The following is a 9,291-nucleotide window of genomic DNA, read 5'->3' on the forward strand; positions in this document are numbered from 1 at the left end:
CAGGCAGCGTCTCTGGAGAGAAGGAATGGGTGACGATTTGGGTCGAGACCCTTCGTCATCCTCGACTCTTCCTTCTCTCCAGAGATGCTGCCTGTTTCACTGAGTTACTCCAGCATTTTGTGTTTATCTTCAGTTTAAACTAGCATCTGCAGTTCCTTCCTACACACTACTCCCCCCTCTTCTCGGTCTCTCTGTCTCCATCTCAGGAGACTATTAACTAACATTTACTGTAAACTCACTGACTCTCACAGTTACCTGGACTACACTTCCTCCCTCCCTGCCTCTAGCAAAGATGCCATGCTTTACTCTCAAGAGTCTTTGAAAAGGTCCTGACCTGAAATGTCACCTGACCATGTCCTCATAGACACTGCCTAACCGCAGTGTTTTAGATTTTAGTTTTTTTAGTTTTAGAGATACAGTGTTAAAACTGGCCCTTTGGCCCACCGTGTCCGCACTGACCAGCGATCCCCGCATATTACCCCTATCTTACACACACTAGGGACAATTTACATTTATACCAAGCCAATTAATACCAAACCTGTACGTCTTTGGAGTGTGGGAGGAGACCAAAGATCTAGGAGCAACGGGGAGAGCGTACAAACTCCGTACAGACAGCACCTGTAGTCGGGATCGAACCTGGGTCTGTAAGGGCTGTAAGGCAGAAGTTCTACCGCTGCGTCAGTGTGCCGCCATATATTTTTTCTGATGGTCAAAAGAAAAGTTACTCCAGCATTATGTTATATTATGTTATATTTTTATGTTATGTTATATTTTTTTAAACCAGCATTTGCTGTTTCTTGCCACCGTAAACTGTGTTGTCTGACAACTAATATAATCGCATTACATTATGCGACGTAATTTATTTAATATATCATTTACATATCTGGAACCTATTAAGTTCCACGCTATTTGCAATCAGCACTTTTCCCCACACCATGGTCCTGAAGGTTCTTTGCAACTTGTCTTTATGGATTTGGATCCAATGAATAGTGAAGGAAACCATTGCTCTCTGTAAGTGCAGCAGACAGCTGTACACCAAGCAGAGCAATTCAATTTTGTGCTCTCATGGGGATTTTTTGTGTCCATCAATGAATGGGTCCTGATATGAATCTTAATGACATTTATGCTTTGCTACGGTGGAGACAACTAAATATGTAATTGGATTTGCTGCCACATAAGCCTGAAGTTTAAGTTGTTTATAATATAAATTGAGGAAAAAAATTGGCTTTAATTTAATAACACTCTACCCTGATTCTAAGCTGACCTTAGATGGGTAAATTAATCTGACATTGAGAAACCAATTTTGCATGTTCAAGGAATATATTTCAGATTTATTATGTGTCGGAAGTGAACTGCAGATGCTGGTTCGAACAGAAGATAGACACAAAATGCTGGAGTAACTCAGCGGGACAGGCAGCATCTCTGGAGAGAAGGAAAGGGTGACGTTTTGGGTCGAGACCCTTCTTCAGACTGGGGAGTCAGGGGAGAGGGAGATACAGAGATAAGGAAGTGTAAGGTGTGAAAACGAGTCAAAGTGGATGAATTTCAAAGAAAATGTTGAATAAGATCGTTGTTAGCCAGGAGGCGGTAACAACAAAGCAAACAGATAAAACGTAATCGAGGACAGTCAGACTGGTCTGAGAACTGAGAAGGGGGGAGGGATGGAGGGCAAGGGTTATGCACTAGTCAAGTCAAGACTCGCTGAAGCCAATTAATAAAAACTCTCTGATTAGACCATTTGATACACTTTTGTTTTTACTTCACTTGTTGTTCAGCGTGCAGTGAGTCGCAGCAATATATCAAAAGGGCAAAACCCCTTGGGAAAAGGACAGATTGCCAAACGATCTGCAGATGCCTACAGCGGTTGATATGCATCTAGCAAAGGATAAAATGGTCACTGTTTTACCTGGGACCCCTGGTCAACCAACGCCTATTCTATCCCCCGTGAAATATTACTTTTTTCTCTTTCAAATGTAAAATTAACTGCATAAAATACAAAGCAGGTCAGGCAGCATCTGTGGAGGGAATGGATAGGTGATGTTTCGGTTTGGGACCCTCCTTTGGAAATATGAAGAAGGGTTCTTGACCCTCAGTAGTTCATAGGTTCATAACTGATGGGAGCAGAATTAGGCCATTCGGCCCATCTAGTCTACTCCGCCATTCAATCATGGCTGATCTAATCGTTCCCTCCTAACCCCATTCTCCTGCCTTTTCCCCATAACCCTGACACCCGTACTAATGAAGAATCAATCTACCTCTGCCTTAAAAATATCAATCGACGGCCTCCACAGCCTTCTGTTGCAATGAATTCAACTGATTCATCACCCTCTGACTAAAGAGGTTTGAAGAAGGGTCCCGAATCGGAATGTTATCTTTCCATTCCCTCCACAGATGCTGCCTGACCTGCTGTGTTACTCCAACACTTTGTGCTTCACTCAAGATTCCAACATCTGTAGTTCTTGTGTCTCCAATTAACTTTGCATCTTCAGTAGTAATTTCATTTGATTTTGGTTTACAGAGGTTGGCTCCTTACGTGTTTTTCGAACCAATGATACACATCATTACTGCCATTCTCTGTATTGGTAGCTCATAAAGACATTATAACCAATTTATATAGATGACTAGACCAATTGCAGACCCGTTGGGTCTGTTCCCCCAACGTGCGGTTGTGGGGGGGGAGGCGGCATGCAGCGTCACACACACTAACTATCCCCCCCCCCCCCCCCGCACTCACGCTAATTACCCCCCTTGATATTATATTAATATTATTAATTTGCTCCTTTTAACCCATAAGCACCCTATCTACTGACGCATAGCCCCCAACTTGCAGTCACATCTAGAGAGGGATGGGGCGGGGTAGAGAGTGAGGGCAGAGAGAGAAGGGGCAGAGACAGATAGAGAGGCAGAGACCGAGAGAGAGGGGCAAGAGGGAGACGGGGTGGAGGGGAGGAGAAGAGGGAGGGTGGGTGAAGGGGGAAAGGTGGGGGAGGAGGGGAGAGAGGGATAGGGAGGAGAGAGGGGGAGAGAAAGAGGGGAGAGAGAGAGGGGGGGAGAGGGGGGAGGGGGGAAGAGAGAGGGAGAGAGAGGGGGTGCTGAGTGAGGGGGAGAGAGAGGGGGTGCTGAGAGGGGGTGGGGTGAGGGGGGTAGAGGTGGGGAGCAGGGAGGGGGAGGGTGGAGGGTAGGGGTATGGAGGGGAAGGGGGTTTAGGGGAGGGTGGGGGAGGGGAGGAGGTGGAGAAAAAGAGGGAGAGAGAGAGGGGAGGAGGGGAGGGGGGAGATGGGGGAGGGGGAGAGGGGGGGAGTGGGGGGAGGGAGAGAGAGAGGGGGGGGGGAGAGAGAGGGAGGGTGGGAAGAGAGAGGAGGGGAGACTTCAACTTTTTACTTCAACCCAAACCCCCCAAACAACCATTTGCAGGCAGTGCCTTTTTACTTCAAACCAACCATATTTTCATTTTCAAACCACATTAAGGTCACTCACAGTTGAGTAGACATGTGTTCAGTGTTATTCAGAGCTCAGAGAGACGTGACCTCCATCTTGCAGAAACTGAGTGAGGCACACCATTTCCTGGTTTTATAGTCCCTCCCCCTCCCTCCAGCAGGGGCAGCAGAGAGAATGGTGATTTTAAAAAAATCATTAATATCTCTCTGATTTTTCATCGATGGGAAAAATCCTCCGGTCCAGGAAGGCAGACCTGGGCTCCGAGCGAGGTGGCCAAAAATGACGGCCGTAGGTGGAGGCGTCCTCTCGGAAATCGCAGCACAGTGGGCCAAAAGCGGTCAAGATCAGACTTTTAGTAATATAGATAGATATATGTCTTCGCCAGTGTTTATCTCTCATTTATCCATGCAAAACTGGTTCTCTAGTTGTCACTCTTTGCTATTTGTGGGAGTTTGTGTACAAACCGGCTGTTAGTTTAGTGTAGTTTAGAGATAGTTTAGTTTAGAGATACAGTGTGGAAACAGGCCCTTCGGCCCAGCGAGTTCGTGCCGACCAGCGGTCTCCGTACACCAGCTCTATCCTACACACACTAGGCAATAGACAATAGACAATAGGTGCAGGAGTAGGCCATTCGGCCCTTCGAGCCAGCACCGCCATTTAATGTGATCATGGCTGATCATCCCCAATCAGTACCCCGTTCCTGCCTTCTCCCCATATCCCCTAACTCCGCTATTTTTAAGAGCCCTATCTAGCTCTCTCTTGAATGCATCCAGAGAACTGGCCTCCACCGCCCTCTGTGGCAGAGAATTCCACAGACCACAACTCTCTGTGAGAAAAAGTGTTTCCTCGTCTCCGTTCTAAATGGATTACTCCTTATTCTTAAACTGTGGCCCCTGGTTCTGGATTCCCCCAACATCGGGAACATGTTTTCTGCCCCTAGCGTGTCCAAACCCTTAACAATCTTGTATGTTTCAATGAGATGCCCTCTCATCCTTCTAAACTCCAGAGTGTACAAGCACAGCCGCTCCATTCTCTCAGCATATGACAGTCCCGCCATCCCGGGAATTAACCTTGTAAACCTACGCTGCGCTCTCTCAATAGCAAGAATGTCCTTCCTCAAATTAGGGGACCAGAACTGCACACAATACTCCAGGTGTGGTCTTACTGGGGCCCTATACAACTGCAGAAGGCACACTTTACAATTTTACCAAAGCCAATTAACCTACAAACCTGGACCTCTATGGAGTGTGGGACGAAACCGGAGCAACTGGGGAAAACCCACGCAGGTCATGGGGAGAACGTACAAACTCCGCACAGCCAGCACCCGTAGTCAGGATCGAACAGGGTCTCTGACGCTGTGAGACAGCAACTCTTCCGCCGATCCACCGTGCTGTGTTTTCTAGATTCCAAAGTGGCTACCCTTCAATAGTATTCTTCAGTTAAAGGCACTTTGGAACATTCATAGACCAGCATAATAAACATACAATTCAACTTCTCTGATCACTCCTGAAGAACATCATCTAAATAGTTGCAAGACATTTCATCTAAATGATAAAATTCTACACTGGAATGGGAGTCATCCATGCAGACAATAGCCTATAATGCAACACACACTTGAACCTTGCTTTGAATATTGAATGCATTGCAACCTTGAATATTGCAAATTCACGTTCATGTTCTTCTTACCCAGAGTTTTCCTTGCTTGGATCCCTTAGATTAGCTTTCTGCCTCTTGGGTTGGTCCCAAGATATTGGAATCTTGTGTTCTTAGTGAGATCTGTGAGATTGAAATGAAGGTACTTTGTTCACCAACATGTTTCTGATCTCAGCATAGCCTTTGATGTGGATAACCAGACCAGACCCGTCCAACACCTCTGCACTGAAACCGCACTCAACTGCTACCATTCATATATATCGTCTCAGAGGCAGAAAGTTACTTTGAAATTCCCACTCCCTCAGACAGTTTTACTGTTACCTCCAATCTTTACCAATGATATACGCTTGGCTGCCTCCTATTAACCTACAAACCTGGACGTCTTTGGAGTGGCTGCCTCCTATTACTCAATAGTATGATCTTCCCCAATGATATGTCCTTGGCTCCCATCTAATCCTCATCAACCTTTTGTGTAAAGACATTACTAACCAAATTAACCCATCAATTCCTATACATGAATACACCTAGGTTATCTTGCCTTCATGCTCCTCCCCACTGCAATCCAAGAAACTGGGGGTTCAATTCAGTATTGGATGGAGAGGTATTTCCTTCTGCTGCGAAGATCAAACTTAAACACTCTTGTTGAATATCAGTCAATCATATGAGTGAATCTTGAGCTGAGAATATTTCATTCCTGACATAGTAGAAACATAGAAAATAGGTGCAGGAGTAGGCTATTCGGCCCTTCGAGCCTGAACCGCCATTCAATATGATCATGGCTGAACATCCAACTCAGTATCCTGTACCTGCCTTCTCTCCATACCTTCTGATCCCTTTAGCCACAAGGGCCACATCTAACTCCCTCTTAAATATAGCCAATGAACTGGCCTCAACTACCTTCTGTGACAGAGAATTCCACAGATTCACCACTCTCTGTGTGAGAAATGTTTTTCTCATCTCGGTCCTAAAATACTTCCCCCTTATCCTTAAACTGTGACCCCTTGTTCTGGACTTCCCCAACATCGGGAACAATCTTCCTGCATCTAGCCTGTCCAACCCCTTAAGAACCCACAACCCCTCGGGTGCTGACTGTGTGGAGTTTGCAGGTCCTCCTCGCTTTTGACTTTAGAGACACAACGTGGAAACAGGTCCGTGCCAACCAGCGATCACCCATACACTAGCACTATCCTACACACCAGGGACAATTTACAATTAAACCGAAGCCAATTAACCTACACACCTGCCTTTGGAGTGTGGGAGGAAACCAGATCACCCAGAAAGAACTCAGGCGGCCACGGGGAAAACGGACAAACTCGGTACAGACAGCAACCGTAGTCAGGATCAAACCCGGGTCTCTGTAAGGCAGCAACTCTACCGTTGCTGTATGTCTATCTGTGCCGTCACTGTGACCGTGTTTTCTCTGGGAGCTCCAGATTCGTCCAACATCGCAAACAAGTACAGGTTGGAAGCTTAATTTCCATTTGTACATTGCTCTGTGTAAGAGTGGTAGAAACTAAAATGGAATACGAGTAGAATAATATGGGTCAGGGACGGTAGAATTTGTGGAAATACTGCACGCACCGTGGGGCAACACAAAGGCAATGAGCCAAATGACTTGTTCCTTCGCTGTATCTCTCTATGCCTCTCTTTTTGGGGCTTACACTAGTGTAAGGTATGAACGATGAACCATCAACTCGATACTTACTGTATCTCACCTCAAGATTTAACATGTATCTATTAAAATTCAATAAAGATCATTCCTCCTGAAAGGTACCACTTGCTGCATAAATCTATTAATTCTGTCATCTCTTAACTAAAGGAGGAGCCGGTGTGCGTTGTCAGCGCCGTAGGTGGCTGCTATTAGTATAAAGGTACAAAGGCTCTTGGGCAGGGCCGGTACACCTGGCATCACGACCAGGTTCTTAAACCCATTGCAGAAGCCATCAGCATGGGAATCAGCAGCTGTAGACGAGAACGCCCCACCACCCAGATGATCACATAGAAACATAGAAACATAGAAATTAGGTGCAGGAGTAGGCCATTCGGCCCTTCGAGCCTGCACCGCCATTCAATATGATCATGGCTGATCATCCAACTCAGTATCCCGTACCTGCCTTCTCTCCATACCCTCTGATCCCCTTAGCCACAAGGGCCACATCTAACTCCCTCTTAAATATAGCCAATGAACTGGCCTCGACTACCCTCTGTGGCAGGGAGTTCCAGAGATTCACCACTCTCTGTGTGAAAAAAGTTCTTCTCATCTCGGTTTTAAAGGATTTCCCCCTTATCCTTAAGCTGTGACCCCTTGTCCTGGACTTCCCCAACATCGGGAGCAATCTTCCTGCATCTAGCCTGTCCAACCCCTTAAGAATTTTGTAAGTTTCTATAAGATCCCCTCTCAATCTCCTAAATTCTAGAGAGTATAAACCAAGTCTATCCAGTCTTTCTTCATAAGACAGTCCTGACATCCCAGGAATCAGTCTGGTGAACCTTCTCTGCACTCCCTCTATGGCAATAATGTCCTTCCTCAGATTTGGAGACCAAAACTGTACGCAATACTCCAGGTGTGGTCTCACCAAGACCCTGTACAACTGCAGTAGAACCTCCCTGCTCCTATACTCAAATCCTTTTGCTATGAAAGCTAACATACCATTCGCTTTCTTCACTGCCTGCTGCACCTGCATGCCCACTTTCAATGACTGGTGTACCATGACACCCAGGTCTCGCTGCATCTCCCCTTTTCCTAGTCGGCCACCATTTAGATAATAGTCTGCTTTCCTGTTTTTGCCACCAAAATGGATAACCTCACATTTATCCGCATTATACTGCATCTGCCAAACATTTGCCCACTCACCCAGCCTATCCAAGTCACCTTGCAGTCTCCTAGCATCCTCCTCACAGCTAACACTGCCCCCAAGCTTAGTGTCATCCGCAAACTTGGAGATATTGCCTTCAATTCCCTCATCCAGATCATTAATATATATTGTAAATAGCTGGGGTCCCAGCACTGAGCCTTGCGGTACCCCATTAGTCACTGCCTGCCATTGTGAAAAGGACCCGTTTACTCCTACTCTTTGCTTCCTGTTTGCCAGCCAGTTCTCTATCCACATCAATACTGAACCCCCAATGCCGTGTGCTTTAAGTTTGTAAACTAATCTCTTATGTGGGACCTTGTCGAAAGCCTTCTGGAAGTCCAGATACACCACATCCACTGGTTCTCCCCTATCCACGCTACTAGTTACATCCTCGAAAAATTCTATAAGATTCGTCAGACATGATTTACCTTTTGTAAATCCATGCTGACTTTGTCCAATGATTTCACCACTTTCCAAATGTGCTGCTATCCCATCTTTAATAACTGACTCTAGCAGTTTCCCCACTACCGATGTTAGACTAACTGGTCTGTAATTCCCCGTTTTCTCTCTCCCTCCCTTCTTAAAAAGTGGGGTTACGTTTGCTACCCGCCAATCCTCAGGAACTACTCCAGAATCTAAAGAGTTTTGAAAGATTATTACTAATGCATCCACTATTTCTGGAGCTACTTCCTTAAGTACTCTGGGATGCAGCCTATCTGGCCCTGGGGATTTATCGGCCTTTAATCCATTTAATTTACCCAACACCACTTCCCGGCTAACCTGGATTTCACTCAATTCCTCCAACTCCTTTGACCCGCGGTCCCCTGCTATTTCCGGCAGATTATTCGTGAAGGCCGGAGTGCAGCTGCCAAGAACCACAGCAGCCAGGAATCAGTCAGGAATCCTGGCGACTGCGCAGGACTGGCAGCTTTCTGTAGACCTGGTGAAACAGCTGAAGTTCCCACGGCACATTGCCACGACCACCCTGAGGCCCGATATCCTCCTGGTCTTAGAGGCGACGAAAAACATCGTCTTGTTGGAACTGACAGTGCCGTTGGAGGAGGTCCACGAGAGGAAGATGGCCAAGTATGATGAGCTGGTCATAGACTGCCGCAAGCAGGGCTGGAAGGCGAGGTGTATGCCCATCGAGGTTGGCTGCAGAGGTTTTGCAGGGCAATCGCTCTACAAACCCTTGAGTGCACTGGGCATAAATGGAGTGGCGAGGAGAAAGGCCATCAAGAACACCACAGAGGCAGCGGAGAAGGCCTCGAGATGGCTCTGGATCAGGAGAGGAGGTCCATGGGGAGGAGCGAATGCCACCTGAACACAAGTCGTGGTCTGATCA

This window comes from Amblyraja radiata, chromosome 8, assembly GCF_010909765.2.
Source record: "Amblyraja radiata isolate CabotCenter1 chromosome 8, sAmbRad1.1.pri, whole genome shotgun sequence".
In the NCBI taxonomy this organism is placed as follows: domain Eukaryota; kingdom Metazoa; phylum Chordata; class Chondrichthyes; order Rajiformes; family Rajidae; genus Amblyraja; species Amblyraja radiata.